At 46.5% G+C, this 17,478-nt stretch overlaps 1 protein-coding gene across 3 annotated transcripts in view; it reads left to right on the top strand.

The window, feature by feature from the left end:
* Nucleotides 1-17,478, top strand: part of CKMT1A (creatine kinase, mitochondrial 1A) — a 78,488-nt gene that overhangs the window by 9,192 nt on the left and 51,818 nt on the right. The gene's annotated exons all lie outside the window — the stretch shown is intronic.

The following is a 17,478-nucleotide window of genomic DNA, read 5'->3' as shown; positions in this document are numbered from 1 at the left end:
ACTCTGATGGGCTGTGACAGGTACTCGGGTACTCTGATGGGCTGTGACAGGTACTCGGGTACTCTGATGGGCTGTGACAGGTACTCGGGTACTCAGATGAACTGTGACAGGTACTCGGGTACTCAGATGGGCTGTGACAGGTACTCGGGTACTCTGATGGGCTGACAGGTACTCTGATGGGCTGTGACAGGTACTCGGGTACTCTGATGTGCTGTGACAGGTACTCAAATACTCTGATGGACTGTGACAGGTACTCTGATGGACTGTGATTGACAGGTACTATGAGGGGTGGTGACAGGTCCTCTTTATTGGGGGGGGGCAATCAGTATGATTGGTGTACACTGTATGCGGTAACGAGATGTTACCGCAATCTCCTCCTCACACACGATCGGTGTGTGAGGAGGAGAACCCGGTAACATCCCGTTACCGCAGTTTGTTTACATTTTTGTGATCGGCTGTGAAAGGATCACAGCCGATCACGTGGGTAAACAGCCGGCCAATGGCTGTTTACCAGCGTCGGTGACGAGCAGTGTTCCCGGGGAACACGCCGCCACCGACGTGCACGCGCAGCGCGCTCGCGATCGCGCGCATGCGCCGTGCACGTTCGGGGTGTGACCATCTGTGATCGGCCGTGACTTCATCACGGCCGATCACGTGGTAAACAGCCATAACGAATGGCTGTTCACCCCCTTCGGTGGCGAGCGGTGTCTCCGTGACACGCCGCCACCGAAGAAACAGGGATGCGCGCGCACGATCGCGCGCATTCCCTGTTTAAACGGGAGGCCGTCATATGACGGCCTCCCGCCACAATAGGTGCCCCCGCCTGGCCGTCATTTGACGGCCGGCGGTCAGCAACTAGTTAAAGTGGATCCTCATGGCATCTGAGCACCAAAAATCAAAAACACAATTTAACTTATTTGTAATATTCAAAGCAATCCTCCCCCGTCCATCTATGTCTACATGCTTTAATTTGTTGAGAAATCACTTTGAAAAACACCCTCCCTGGCACTTCTGGCCATGGCCATCTTGAGTAAGTGAGTAAGGGCAAATGATTCGTGTAGCATTTACTTCCTGGAATCTATTTTGCCCTTGGCTTAGGCATGTATACGGGAGGGTGTGCTTAGCTAAGAAAACCTCTCCTGAACATTGCTGGGATGTATGACATCATTTGCCTAGGCAAAAAAAAACAGGAATGATGATTGGGAGAGTGAAGTTCCACTTTAATAAGAGTAAAGGTCTAGATCAGCTTTTTGATTTGAAATCACTTCCTGGGAGAAGTAGCAACTATAAATGAGAACAAAGTACGGGGACGATGGATGCAGTACAATTATCTTATCATTGGACATTACTTTAGTGCGGTGCATGAAAGTTATCAAGTTCAGTGCAGTAGAATGCTTCTGCACATCCATATTATATGAATGCCCCACCTTGTGACTTTTACTCTTTCTAGAATGTTTAAAATCATACAGGGAATAAAGCTTGATTAGCATGTTAGTGTCCAACAGGTCATTGCTTTAGACCCCTTTCACACTGAGGCAGTTTTCAGGTGTTTTAGCTCTAAAAATAGTGCCTGAAAACTGCCTCTCATGCCTCCCCAGTGTGGAAGCCAAGTGCTTATACACTGGAGCTGTGTGCTTGCAGGGCAGGAAAAAAAGTCCTGCAAGCAGCATCTTTGGGGTGGTGCGGGAGCGGTATATACAGCACTTCTGCACCACCCCTGTCCATTGAAATGAATGGACAGTGCTTCCCAAGTACCTGAAAAGTGTTTTGGAAGCGCAGCAACACAAGCACTTTTAACCCCTTCTTAAAGCGGGAGTCCGCCGGGACTCCGCGTTTTTTTTTTTTTAAAGTCAGCAGCTACAAATACTGCAGCTGCTGACTTTTAAAATAGTGACACTTACCTGTCCAGCGCGCCCGCGATGTCGGCACCCGAAGCCGATCTCTAGATCGACACTCGAGTGCTGCCGCCGCCATCTTGGGTATGGGAATCAGGAAATGGAGCCTTTCGGCTTCATTTCCCGGTTCCCTACTGCGCATGCGCGAGCCGCGCTGCGCAATGAGGACGGTCCCCGCTGCCTCCTGGATCTGTGTGTTTCCCAGCAGGCAGCGGGGCACTTGCGGAAGGGGGCGGGCACTTGCGGAAAGGGGCGTAATGTACGCCCCTTTCCGCAGAGAGCTAGCCCGGAAGTGGGTGCAGTTACCTGGATTATCCAGGTAACTGCACCCCCCTTCCCCCTGAAAGGTGCCAATTGTGGCGCCGGAGGGGGGGAGGAATCCAAAGAGCGGAAGGTCCATTTTAGGGTGGACCTCCGCTTTAACCCCTTCTTGGGGGCTAAAAGCGCCCCCACTAGCGCCCAAAAAGCGCAGCATAAACAACGGTAAAGTGCTGCTAATACTAGAAGTGCTTTACCACTAATGGACCCGCCACCCCAGTGTGAATGCAGCCTAAATCTCACTGAACAGACTGGAAGGGTCCACCTCAGTCTGTCACAGCATTGATGTGCGTTAAGTCACATGCGTTGAGGTAAAGCAGTCACTTCATTTGAATGGGCTGCTAATGCACCACAATGGACTGAAAATTGGACCTGTGGTATTTTTCATAAAGCAGTACATCAGAAAGCATGGAAGTGCACTACCATATGTTGTGGAAGACAATTAGGGCCATCTTGTCTTGTATTCCATAATTGATAAGGCTAAAGCAGAGCTACAGATGCCTGAAATGGTACTTCAAGCTGTGTGCACACTTCTTGGAAAAGAAGGAAACCAATCACACATGCAAAAAAAAAAAAAAAAAAAAAAGAAGAGATTACGGGGGGGGGGTTTGCATGCACAGGGACAAATTTACTAAAGGCAAATCGACTGTGCAAAATGTAGTTGCACTCTGCAAGTGCAGTTGCTTCAGAGCTTAGTAAATGAGGTAAAGCTTCACTTTGCAAAGGATACCCAATCACATGCAAGGAAAATATTAAAACTTTATTTTTGCTTGCACATGATTGAATGTTGGAAGTACGCAGAGCTTCTGCTCATTTACTCTGGAGCATCTACTCTTGCAGAGTGCAACTGTACTTTGCAAAGTTCACAGTCTCTTTGCCTTTAGTAAATCAACTGCACGGTGTACAGAAGAAGAAACTTTCACTAGGTACATTTGAAAAACTTCTCAATGCATTTCTTGAGTCAGTTGACCACCTTCATCGAGCGATGTGAAAACGAATAAGTAAGTACCAAAGTTGCAGCAACATATATCTCATATGTACTACACAATGACGCAAAATCCTAATTTATATGTCACTTACAGGCAAGCTGAACAGTCAATAGAATGCTTGGGGCTTCCAGCTGTTCCCTGTAAGTGTTATGTCTTGATGGCAATTAGGACTTTCCCTGGGCTTTCTCCTGGGGGGTTATAGGAGAACTGGACCCCCCCCCCCCCCCCCTGGCATTCTATTGATTGTTCAACTTACCTGTAAGTGATATATAAATGAAGATTATGTATTATTGTGTAGTATTTATAAGCGATGTATGTGATTGCAATTGTGGCACTTACCAATCCAACATGATACAGTTTTCACAGCTACTAATGAAGCAATTCAACTTACTTGAGAAACGCATTTAGAATTTTCCCAGGCCCCATCACTGCGATCAGTATTAAAGATCATACTGATATATTACTGATACTGTATGTGTAAAATTCTGATGGGAGGGGCAACCAGAGTTATCAATGAAAAAGGTGTATTATATGAAATTGAACACCAAGTTTTTCAAATATGCCCTTCCTATTTTAAGAAAGCTTTTCACCTTTAGAAACATGTTTTATGCTACACACATTGTTAGGGTGTAACATGCTACATGCTCCTATACACCTACTGCCAGCATTCCCCTCTTTGTTACAGCAGACAGAGGATCTTTTCCTCATACCCGCTGTCACTTTTTGAACACAGTGCGATTGTGCAGAGCTCCAGCCACACAGCTGTATCATTCATTCACAGAAATGTGTGAATGAAAAAAACTATCAATCTAGGTATTTTCTGTCACCGTAGCAGATATACTTGTAGTTTGAATAGGCTGTGAATGCGCTGCTCAGCACGCTCGTAGTTCATTCATTCTTCCTCTAGCTTTGTAACAGCCTGTGTATGGGGGATACGGGCACAAAGCTAGAGAAAGACAGGAGCCTGACATTGCACCTGTGATCTACTGATGCTCTGTAGGCGTACTTAAAAAAAAAATGCAAATTTTTCTTACCTGCGAAAATTTGCCATCATTTTTTTGAAGGGTAAACTGAGCCTTTAAGTTACAAGGTGTATTGAAAAATTTCTATGAAACACCTGCAAAGTCCCAGCAAGCTTTTACATTTTGCACTCTCCAGCTATAATAAATAAACCCCATTGTGTGCTTAAAAGTGGGGTATGCCTGTATTTGCTTTACAATCCTTAGTATAATGCCCCATAAACACTGTCGGACATTCAGACGGATTTTGGCCCAAACTTATCTTGCATACACACGGTCGCACAAAGTTGTTGGAAAATCCAATCGTTCAGAAAGAGGTGACGTACAACACGTAGGACGGGACTATAAAGTGGGCAGTAGCCAATAGCTTTCGCCTCGTAATTTATTCTGAGTATGCGTGGCACTTTGTCCGTCGGCATTGTCTACACACGATCGGAATTTAATAGATCGGATTTTGTTGTCGGAAAATTTTAGATCCTGCTCTCAAACTTTGTGTGTTGGAAATTCCGACAGAAAAAGTCTGATGGAGCCCACACGATTGGATTTTCCAACAACACGATCCGATCGTACGTTTTCCGTCAGAAAGTTCGACCGTGTGTACAGGGCATTAGACCTCATTCACACTAAAGCATACAACTGTATGTGGGCTATGTTTTGCCTGCACAAGATGCACAGGTACTCACGCTGTCTACGATTGGGCGGTAAACCCACACTGCGTTTCCTATTGACTTGACTGCACATAGGATTAAATGCATGTGGATGAATGGAACATCTCTGCATCCTGTGCAGGCAAGCATGGCCTTGAGTACGCCCTTGTGGACAAGGCCTAAACATAAGGGATGAGAAGTGATAATCCACATGGCCAGCTTTAATTCCCACAGAGTTAAGCCGCGTACACATGAGCGGACTGTCTGGCCTACTTAGTCCGCCGAAACACATTTCAGCGGACAGTCCGCTCGTGTGTGGGCTTCAGCGGACTTTTTCAGCGTGCAGTCTGGCGAACTAAGTATTTCGGAATGTTGGAAATACTGTCCGCTGGACTCGCATTTCGGCGGACAATCCGCCCGTGTGTGTGCCAGTCCGCCGTACTTTTGAAATGAGCGGACTTTTCCCGCCCGGAGAAAAGTCCGCTCATTCGAGCAGGTCTCCAGGTAGGCGGGGCCCGCGAAGGAGACGTCGCTGGCCCCGCTGCCTGGTATGGACTTAAAGGGGAACCCCAACGCCGAAAAAAATCGGCGTGGGGGTCCCCCCCAAGTCCACAACAGACCCTTGTCCGAGCACGCTACCCGGCCGGCCAGGAAAGGGGGGGCGAGCGAGCGCCCCCCCTCCTGAGCCGTACCAGGCCACGTGCCCTCAACATGGGGGGGTGCCTCGCGGCCCCCCCACCCCAAAGCACCTTGTCCCCATGTTGATGAGGACAAGGGCCTCTTCCCGACAACCCTGGCCGTTGGTTGTCGGGGTCTGCGGGCGGGGGGCTTATCGGAATCCGGGAGCCCCCTTTAATAAGGGGGCCCCTGGATACCGGCCCCCCACCCTATGTGAATGAGTATGGGGTACAATGTACCCCTACCCATTCACCTGTAAAAATAAAAGTACAAAAAAAAACCACACGAGATAAAATACTTTATTGCACAGCTCTGGGGGTCTTCCGTCTTCGGGGGTCTTCTCGCCGGACTCCTCCACTATCTTCTTGTAGCTCTTCTTGTGACCAACCCATGTGACATAAAGCCATGTGACACCGCCCCTTGTCCCTATATAAGTGGCAGCGGAGTGCGGGCCTGGCATTCCGGCCAGAGAGATCGTCGAGGCAACATCTCCTGGAGAAGAAGAAGAAGAAGAACGGAAGGCGGCGGCGACAGAAGACCGGGCCACCGCCTGTAAAAGAGCTATAAGAAGGCGTGGTGGCCCGGCAGAAGAACCGAAGAGGGGGACAAGACCCCCGAAGTCGGGAGAAGAGGCCGGCGGCGAGGAAGAAAGCCGGACTCCTCCGCTAGCAAAAGAGCTACAAGAAGATAGCGGAGGAGTCCGGCGAGAAGACCCCCGAAGACGGAAGACCCCCGGAGCTGTGCAATAAAATATTTTAACCCTGTGTTGTGTTTTTTTTGTACTTTTTTTCACAGGTGAATGGGTAGGGGTACATTGTACCCCATACTCATTCACATAGGGTGGGGGGCCGGTATCCGGGGGCCCCCTTATTAAAGGGGGCTCCCGGATTCCGATAAGCCCCCCGCCCGCAGACCCCGACAACCAACGGCCAGGGTTGTCGGGAAGAGGCCCTTGTCCTCATCAACATGGGGACAAGGTGCTTTGGGGTGGGGGGGCCGCGCGGCCCCCCCTTCCCCAAGGCACCCCCCATGTTGAGGGCACGCGACCTGGTACGGCTCAGGAGGGGGGCGCTCGCTCGCCCCCCTTTCCTGGCCGGCCGGGTAGCGTGCTCGGACAAGGGTCTGTTGTGGACTTGGGGGGGACCCCACGCCGATTTTTTTCGGCGTTGGGGTTCCCCTTTAAGTCCATACCAGGCGGCGGGGTCAGCGACGTCTCCTTCGCGGGCCCCGCCTACCTGGAGACGCGCTGGAAATGAGCGGACTTTCCTCCGCGTGTGTGGGCGAGTCCGTTCATTTCAAAAGTAGGGCGGATAGTATGGCGGACTTAGCCCGCCGTATTAGTCCGCTCAAAAAGTGCCGTGTGTGGGCAAGTCCGTTCATTCGAAAGTATGACGGACTGTCCGTCGGATTGTCTGACAGACTAAGTTGGCCAGACAGTCCGCCCCGTGTGTACACGGCTTTCAATTTTACAGAGCAATAAAAAAACCTGTAAAAAAAGCAATGAAAACAATTTTTTTTCTGCACTGAAACAATCTGGTTGTTGCAGGAAAAATTTGAACAATCAGGCTGGCAGCATCAAGTTCTCCCAAGAATCTCCTGGCAGTGCTCTTCCAATGTGCTTGTCTTAGCATGTTGTATACTGTCAGGACTAAAATTGGGAGGGGACGAGGCACTTGTGCACCAAGAGTTCCCTTTTGACACCAGTATGTTCTAAGCCCTTGATAGGTTGATAGCTACACAAATACAAAGTAAGGACCATGCTTGTGCTTAAGATCTTATCATTCTTCTAGTTCCAGACAATAAAGAGTTGTGTTGGTTAATGATTTTCACAGGGCACAGATGGATTGTCATAAATCTCATTCTGGCCTTGAATAGGCAGATTTTCATGATTAAGAAGAAAAGATTAGAACTGTGTACCTGAAACAGAATAAATGTGTACTTATCAGCTCAAATAAGCTTTTTTTTTTGTCTTTGTGTGTTAAAAGGACCTCTTACTTCATGCTTAGGCATTCCTTACTTTTTTTTTTAAAGGAGCTACTTTAGCCCGAGATTAGGGCACACACAACCAGGCACATAGCATTTTCTCCACTTCCGCTGACATGGAACAGTCCGGGGGTGTCTTTTTAGGCTTTTACTTGAATTATGAGCAGGGATCGTGTGAAAGGATTATGGGCTACCCCAAGAAAATAACTGATGAACCCAACACGTTCTCTATCTTGCTGAGCTGTACAAAATATTCCACAGAAGCAAGAAATCATCTATGTGGACTTTTATTAAACTCTCCAATATCTTCCCAACTATAGAAGTTTAACCACTTAAGCCCCGGACCATTTTGCTGGCCGAAGACCAGAGCACTTTTTGCGATTCGACACTGCGTCGCTTTAACTGACAATTGGGCGGCCAGGCGACGTGGCTCCCAAACAAAATTGACATATTTTTTCCCCCCACAAATAGAGCTTTCTTTTGGTGGTATTTGATCATCTCTGTAGCTATAAACAAAAAAATTGCGAAAATTTTGAAAAAAAAACGCATTCTTTTTTGCTTTTTGCTATAATAAATATCCCCCAAAAAGATATAAAAAAACATTTATTTTCCTCAGTTTAGGCCGATACGTAATTTTCTACATATTTTTTGGTAAAAAAAAATCCCCATAAGCGTTTATTGATTGGTTTGCGCAAAAGTTATAGCGTCTACAAAATAGGGGATAGTTTTATGGTATTTTTTTTTTACTAGTAATGACAGTGGTCAGTGATCTTTATCATGACTGCGACATTATGGCGGACACGTCGGACAATTTTGGCGTAATTTTGGGACCAATCACATTTATACAGCGATCAGTGCGATTAAAATTGCATTGATTACTGTGCAAATGTAACTGGCAGTGAAGGGGTTAACACTAGGTGGCGCTGTAGGGGTTAAGTGTGTCCTATAGATGTGTAGGGGGGATGAGCTAGCTGTGACACATCACTGATCATAGCTCCCGATCACAGGGAGCTATGATCAGTGACACTGTCACTAGTAAGAACAGGAAGATGCTTGTTTACATTAGCATCACCCCATTCTTCCTCTCTGTGAGACAATCACAGGTATCCCCACTGACATCGAGCCCGCAATCCTACTCACGGAGCTCCCGGCTTGCGCGCGCGCCATTGGCGGCGCACATGCAATGGCATGCCGGCAAATTCAAAGGGACATACAGGTATGCCCATTTGCCCAGCCGTGCCATTCTGCCTACATACATCAGCGTGCGCCGGTCGGGATCCAGTTAACAGGTTTATAGTTACTTGGTAAAGACTTGGTAAAGACTTTGCCCCCTTTTTAAATAGAGGCACCACATTGGCCTTACGACCATCCAGTGGTAATTACTATTCCAGTCATTAACGAGTTCCTAAAAATGAGATCTGTGGGTGTATGCCATCTGGTCCAGGTGCTTTATCCACCTTTGTGTTGTCTAAATATTTCTAGACCATATCACTTTTGAGCCATTGTGGATCATTTGTCAACATCATCCCCATTATGGACATGAGCTCCACCATGCTCCTTTGTATACACAGTGTTGAAGAAAGTATTTATTTAAATTTCCCTTCTATTTGTCCCAAGTCACCCACTCTAGATTATTTTGTAAAGGGCCTACTTGCTCAGACCTGACCTATTTACTATTAATATATTTGAACCCTTTCATGCCTAAGCCTATTTCTGACATTTGTTGCTTACAAGTTAAAATCCGTATTTTTTGCAAGAAAATGATTTGAACCCCCAAATATTATATATAGCGGAATATTATATACAGCGGTCTTTCAAACACAATTTTTTTGTGTAATGTGTAATGTGAAAGATGATGTTACGTTGAGTAAATAGATACCTAACATGTCATGCCTTGAAATTGTGCACACTCGTGGAATGGCGACAAACTACGGTAGCTAAAAATGTCCATAAAAAAAATTAATATATTGCAGCGCTCACAATTGTGTAAATAATATATCAGAAAATAAAGTGAAAACAATTCATAAGTAAGTGAATGTCCATATCTTGGTGAATGACATGCTCCAATTGAAAAAGTGCGATCATACTCCAACCTCCAGAATTGGAGCACATCATTCCCAAATATATACGGTAGATGTTCCCTTACCTTTGAATTATTTCCACTTTATTTTCTGATATATTATTTACACTATTGTGAGCACTGTAATATATTCATTTCATTTTATTTGTCGAGTGTATAGCACTTTGTGTACAGCAGCTGCAATTTTATTTTTATTTGGTTTAACACATTCATATTTTTTACTTCTAGTGCGAGTATATATATTTAGAATATATTCCTTTAAAATCTCCATAGGCGACGCTTTAAAGAAAAAGGAGGTAATTATTTTTTATTTGCCGCCGTTGGCAGCCGAATAAACCAGAAGTGACGTTGTGATGTCGCTTCCATGTCTACACATAGGAGACTTGATGGAAGCCATTTCCAGCTTCCTTCCAGTCTCACTCTAGCTGGCAGAAGTGGATTAGGTCTCCCGGTGGGACAGGAGGCCCGGGAAGCGCGGCGGAAGTCCTTCGGGATAACAGGCGAGTGGCTTTTAGCCGCATCAGTTGTTATCTCTAAAGAGCCGACAGACCGATTTAAAAAACGGTACCGGTATGATGCCTGCAGCTACAGGCATCATCCCGGTATAACCCCTTAAAGCCGAGGCTGCATATGTGCGTATGGTCAGCACTAAGACGTTATGAATTTTGGGTGTTTTTTCCTACTATCTTTTGCAATGTTTCATTTATTTTAAATTTTTACAGCTTTGATTTCCTTTTTACATATTCTGTTATATTCTTTGTAACATTTAAACAATGATAGTGTTCCTTAATTTTTATATATATTTTTTAAAAGCTTTTTTCTTATTATTTATCATTTTTGTAACTTTAGCAATGAGCCACATATGTTCTGTTTTTAGCCTTTTAAACTTATTGCCCACGGGAAGGTATTTTGCATGTTCTAGGCTTCCACATTCCATTTTCTCCACTTTGTTACATACTTCACATCACTCTACTTTATACAGTATACACCATGCTCTATACTCTGTACACTGTGCTGTACATAAGATATGCAATACCTCTAATGATCATACAGTTGTCTTATAAATACCACTAGCAAAGTGTTATGACTTTTGAGTTCTACCCTGTTCAAGGACCTGGCACAACCTTGCTAGTGAATCTACATAAAAAGGAAACACTTTAACGGCATTTTACATATAATTCTCTATATACATGAAGGACAATTGCAGCAGCTTCTTAGAAAGTTCATCAAAGCTTTCAAGTGTGCCATTGGAACGGTCTGCTACTGCATTATGTGAAGATTCCTGGTACATAGCCAAGTGTTTTGTGCTGCAGTGCCAAATGGTGCTGTCCAGAGTGGAGGTTCTGAAATGAAGATTTTCTATAAACTCAATTATTCAAATCTCATCATAGTCTGAAGTCCACCCTGGGTACATCTACTCTGGTCTTTGTGCTTGTAATTTTTCAAAAACACATCAAATTACAGAAAATAAGAATAATTTTACTTTTAAATAAGATAATTGTTGGGTGACTAAACTGGGATCATTTGAGGGCATTTTCTGTTGTGCCTTTTTGGCTAAGTACTTATATACCCATTGATGAGATGTGCTCCTGCTGCCAAAAAATATTACACTTGCCCAGTTTGTCAAATCTGTTCTTACAAGACATGACTGGAAATATTCAGCTTTGAATATATTCAGTATTGCCTTTTATGTAGAAGGGGAAGACACTTATGGGAGAAAAGAAAGTAGCTGCACACCCCGGATAATGTCAGAAAAAAGGGAATGCCCCCCATATGGGGTTTTCAGGGCAGCAAAAAGATTGGAACATGCTACATGGAGTATCATTAATTATGAATTTTAATATGACAAAGTATCAAAAATTGGACAGGAATGGTCAAAACATGAGCTGTAGTACAAAGGATAAAAACAACAACATCACTAGTGTAACTGTACACAATAATACACAGTGCTCAAGCGCTTAGGTAAAGATGGTGTACGAATCTTGACGCATTTCCACCCCACTGCCCTGAAAACCCCATATGGGGGAGATTCCCTTTTTTCAGTATTGCCTTTTATAAGCTCGTTAAAAACCCACAAAAAGCAAAAAAATAAATAAATAAAATAACTATCCTAAACTCTGCACCACAAAAAGTAAAATTCTTCATTGTTTTGGCCATACATGGATTGAAATTCACCCAGTTAAGCAGGAGTGAATTTTAATCTACAGTATGTATGGCCATTCCCATTTATGCAAAGTTGATATATTGATCGACTTTTCATGAATGAGCCTGCTTGATCAGTGCATGGGGCCAAAAGGCTAAAGTGCTGATCAGTGTGTTCTTCTTTTTTTTTTTTTTGTTTTGTTTTATATAATTCCTTTATTTATCAAAAACAGATGGTTTACAAAGGCACACAAAACAAAGGCCCACTGTCAGAATACAAAGATGCAGCAGGGAGAATTTCCCCATCCATCTCGAATCTGTGGATGAGGAAATTGGCTCAGTTTTTCTCATTCAGCCAGCTGGCTGAATGGAAAAAAAAAAAACATAGTTATGTATGTCCAGTTTTAAAGTTGGATCCCTCCCAGCAACCAAATGCTTCCCGATGCTTCTGGGTAAACCCAGGTACAAGTAGCCTCACTGTGCCATTATTTCCCCGTAAGAGGGCAGTATCCACCCCTGGAAGTGCAGTGCATAAACATACATCAGCCATCCCATTTGGATCAAGCTTAGAGAACCTGTTACTGTAAACTGGTCTTCTGACGAGGTCTCTGTCATCCTTCATCAATGAGCGATTTGCCATTATGGAAAAATACCATCCTTCATGAACAAACAATTTACACTTTATCATCATGGGTGTTGCTTGTGGCGTGAATATTTGCAGCATACTTTCTACTATAGCTGCCTTAACCACCTCCCGCCCGCCCTATAGCCGAATGACGGCCGTAGAGAAGGCGGGTTCCTTCGCCTGGCCGTCCCTGGACGGCCTTGTGTTTACTTCCGCAATGCGCGCCGCCGGGGGCGCGCATCGCGGAAGTTTTGTGTTCGCCGTGTCTCCCGGAGACAGGCAAACACAGATCGCCGTGAACGGCCAATCAAAGCGGCCGTTCACAGCGCGATCGCAGCTGCCAATGGGAGAAGATCTCAAATGTAAACATATGAGATCATCTCCCATTGCCGTGTCTCTCCCTCCTCACACAGAGACAGCGTGTGAGGAGAGAGAGGATCTGTAAGTCAGCCCCAGTGCCATCTGTCAGCCCCAGTGCCATCTGTCAGCCCCAGTGCCATCTGTCAGCCCCAGTGCCAGTGCCATCTGTCAGCCCAGTGCCATCTGCCAGTAGTGCCAGTGCCGCCAGTGCCACTTGCCAGCGCCAGTGCCACCTGCCAGAGCCAGTGCCACCTGCCAGCACCAGTGCCACCTGCCAGCGCCAGTGCCTGCCGTCAGCCCCAGTGCCGTCAGCCCCAGTGCCGTCAGCCCCAGTGCCGCCAGTGCCGCCAGTGCCAGTGCCACCTGCCAGCGCCAGTGCCTGCCGTCAGCCCCAGTGCCGTCAGCCCCAGTGCCACCAGTGCCAGTGCCGCCAGTGCCAGTGCCACCTGCCAGCACCAGTGCCACCTGCAAGCAACAGTGCCATCTGCCAGCCCCAGTGCCGTCAGCCCCAGTGCCGCCAGTGCCGTCAGCCCCAGTGCCGCCAGTGCCGTCAGTGCCGCCAGCCAGTGCCACCTGCCAGCACCAGTGCCACCTGCCAGCGCCAGTGCCATCCGTCAGCCCCAGTGCCGTCAGCCCCAGTGCCGTCAGCCCCAGTGCCGCCAGTGCCGTCAGCCCTAGTGCCGCCAGTGCCGCCAGTGCCAGTGCCGCCAGTGCCACCTGCCAGTGCCACCTACCAGCACCAGTGCCACCTGCCAGTGCCATCCGTCAGCCCCAGTGCCGTCAGCCCCAGTGCCGCCAGCCCCAGTGCCGCCAGTGCCACGTGCCAGTGCCACCTGCCAGTGCCAGTGCCAACTGCCAGAGCCAGTGTCACCTGCCAGCGCCAGTGCCACCCGTCAGCCCCAGTGCCGTCAGCCCCAGTGCCGTCAGCGACAGTGCCACCTGCCAGTGCCACCTGCCGGTGCCACCTGCCAGTGCCAGTGCCACCTGCCAGTGCCACCTGCCAGCGCCAGTGCCATCTGCCAGCCGCAGTGCCATCTGCCAGCCCCATTTGCCAGAGCAATTAGCCAGAGCAAATAGCCAGCACCATCTGCCAGTGCCAGTGCCATCTGCCAGTGCCAGCCCCAGTGCCATCTGTCAGCGACATCTGCCAGCGACATCTGTCAGCGACATCTGTCAGCCCCATCTGTCAGCCCCATCTGTCAGCCCCATCTGCCTCCAGTGCCATCTGCCTCCAGTGCCATCTGTCAGTGCCACGTGTCGTCAGTGCCACGTGTTGTCAGTGCCTTCAAAACTGTAATAGGTGGTTGAGAAATAAGATGTGTAATTTATGCTCCTAGAACGCCTGATGGTGCTATTTCAATATTGGGCCTCTCTATGTGGCCAGGCTGTGTAAAAGTCTCACACATTTGGTACCGTAATACTCAGAAGGAGTAGCAGAACGTATTTTGGGGTGTCATTTGTGGTATACACATGCCATGTGAGAGAAATAACCTATTACATTGAAAACTTTGTGAGAAAAAAAAAAAAATCTTCATTTTGCAAAGAATTGTGGGAAAAAGATGACAACATCAAAAACCTCACCATGCATCTTAGTAAATACCTTGGAATGTCTACTTTCAAAAAAGGGGTCATTTGGGGGGTATTTGTACTTTCCTGACTTGTTCAGGTCGCAAGAAATGAGATAGGCCACCAGTACATCAGGTGTGATCAATTTTGTGCGATTCGCACCACAGCTTGTAGAATCTCTAACTTTCACAAAGACCAAATAATATCCACTAATTTGGGTTATTTTTACCAAAGATATGTAGCAGTATAAATTGTGGCCAAAATTTATTTAAAAAAATTATAATTTGCAAAATTTTATCACAGAAACAAAGAAATATGCGTTTTTTTTTCAAAATTTTCGGTTTTTTTCCTTTAAAGCGCAAAAAATAAAAACCCCAGAGGTGATCAAATACCACCAAAAGAAAGCTCTATTTGTGGTAAAAAAAGGACACAAAATTCATTTGGGTACAGTGTTGCATGACTGAGTAATTGTCAATCAAAATGTGAGAGCACCAAAAGCTGAAAATTGGTCTGGTCAGGAAGGGTGTTTAAGTGCCCAGTAAGCAAGTGGTTAATAGGGCTTAGAATTTTGCACAACAGCATTCCTTGTGAGGCAATCTGTGCAATTTCATTTCTCTGCCACTGCAGACTGCATGCAGGCTCAAAATGCACCCTGAGCTTGGCAAGGCAGTTTCACAATGCCGGCATAAACGCATGTGCCAATTTCCTGGATCCTGTCCCTTTGCAGGGTAAGTGGAAACAACTCCTGTAACAACCTGTTAGGTGTCGTTGTCCTGCTCAGGATAAGATGATCGTTGGCGGGTCTTATATTTTTTTGGAGCATTGCGTTCAGGGTTTCTGCTCCTAAAATAATGCAAAACACCTTAATTTGCATAATTTCTTTGAACACTCTTTTAAAAACCATGTCCCATGTTGCCCCCTCCTACCTTTGCTAATCTTCTGTTCCACTAACAGGTGGGGCAAGCTCATGTTTGCACAAAATATATGGAAAAAAGCATATTACCTCTTACCAAAAAACATGGTATGCTGGCTTTTAATAATCGGACACTTACCTGTCCCAGGGCCCAGTGATGTGGGGGAATGAAGCCCCGTTCATCTCCCCCTCCTTTCTGCGGCACCGGCATTGTCACTGTGGGCACCCAGCTGTGGCTTCACAGCCGGGCACGCGCTGCGCATGCGTGAGCTGCACGATGCGCTGTAGCGGGGCGGGCAATCATCTGGGACCTGTCCCAGATGATTGCCAAAAGGGAGGGGGGAGAGGTGAACTGCCTTCCGGAACCGCGGAGCCCCAAGAGGAAGGGGGAGCTGGAACCCTCTAAAAAGAGGATTTCCGCTCCCCCCAAAAAAAGACATGCCAAATGTGGCATGTCAGGGGGTCACCTTCCCTTAAAGCGGAAGTTCCACTTTTGGGTGGAACTCTGCTTTAAAACCAATCTGCCTTCCTCCACTTACTTCTGAAGCTGCAACAGGTGAGCCCAGGCAGCATTTCCAAAGGCAGACAGCAGACACAGTCAGAGTCTGAGACAAGAACCAGTCAGACCGTCAAACCCACAGTATACCAGGGGAGCCAGGACAGGACATGCAGAAGCAGACAGGAGACTCAGAAACTGAGGTAAGTCTTTTACCCGGCAGGACTGCAGAGAGAGAAGGAGAGAACCCCTCTCAACTGCAGACCTCCAAGATGATTTACACCATTGCATGGCGACTGGCCCATCCTGTGCCGCCCATCTCCCTGCACCCTGTGACTGGATTCACACAGCCGCTCTCAGACTGACAATAAAGCCAGGAGAGCAGTGTGGTGTGTTGCATATAAAAAGACAGTCCAGCCTCTACACCTTTAACCCTTTGTTAGGACACACATCGGTTGATTTGCTAAAACTGGAGAATGCTAAATCTGAAACAGCTCTGCATAGAAACCAATCAGCTTCGATGTTTTTTTGTTAAAGCTTAATTGAATAAACTGAATTTGGAAGCTGATTGGCTACCATGCACAGGTGCACCAGATTTTGCTCTCTGCAGTTTTAGTAAAGCAACCCCTGGGTGTTTAATAGTTACAATTGATAATAAAGATCTGATTGCACAGTATAGACAGGGTTAAAGTAGAATTCCAGGCAAAACCTATTGCACATTTTTGATGGTAGTCCATAAAACAGGACTTGCTGTTAGTGTGGGATCTGTCTGTAGCGGGACTCCAGTCTGAAAGCAGAATTGCAGACAAAACTACTCTTAAAAATGCACCATTCTCACTCCTTTCCCCTATTCCAACTTACCTGTGTAAGAAATCTCTGCATACTTACCTATTTTCAGGCTGCTTCATGTGATTTCATGTATCAGCCAGCTGCTGCTGCAGGGAAGAGGAGAGAGCACTTGACAGTGGCTAGTAATGCCTGGAAACAGTAATGTCACTCCTATGGCTCATCCACTGTCAGTGCACTCTCCTCTCCCCTGCAGCTGCCACTGGCTGACAGAGGGGAACAGAATTATGTGACTGGACCAGAGCTGCCCAAAAATAGGTAAGTATACAGATCTTTCTTTTACAGGTTAGTTAGAATAGGTGTTAGGAGGGGGGCGGAAGCATTTTTAAGAGAAGTTAGGTTTTGTCTGGAATCTAAAGCACTGCGCAAACTGTTGCTGCTATATAAATCCTGTATAATAATAATTATACTTTTATTATGGCAAACACAGCTGCACAGCCCCCTCATAAACAAAAAAACTACCTAGGATTTTCCTTGCTGGATGGGCCAGAATAGAGCATCTAGAAAGATGAGCTGCAATTTTTATAATGTCCTTTTTTGTAAGTTATGTTATGTAAATGAGAACGTGTAACAAATATAAAGTAGGAGTCAGCCTAATTTGGATGAAAAATTGGAAATATGCTTTAAAGGCGAAGTATGGCAAAGCTATTTTGGCACTACCTCTCTTATGGATCACAGGAGTGCACTTGGTTCTGCACTCCTGTGACCGGTTATCATTCGGTCCAGTCTCTGAAAAGATCCTCACTTCACAATTGTGATCCACCCAGATGCCTGGAACTGGCAGCTGGCTCCACCTCTCAGCAAGCTGCTGGCAGACTGAGAAATCCGCTCCTATCCCCTCCACAGCCTAGCGTTCCAGTGAGCACTGGGGGGGCACAGCAGAGAGCCAGTGGATGACAGTCACCAGCTCTCTGCAGACTG

This window comes from Lithobates pipiens, unplaced genomic scaffold, assembly GCF_037356315.1.
Source record: "Lithobates pipiens isolate NorthernLeopardFrog02 unplaced genomic scaffold, aLitPip1_a1.2 Scaffold_8, whole genome shotgun sequence".
NCBI lineage: Eukaryota > Metazoa > Chordata > Amphibia > Anura > Ranidae > Lithobates > Lithobates pipiens.
Note: the sequence above shows the minus strand (reverse complement) of the source record. Positions and strands in the feature narration are given on the sequence as shown.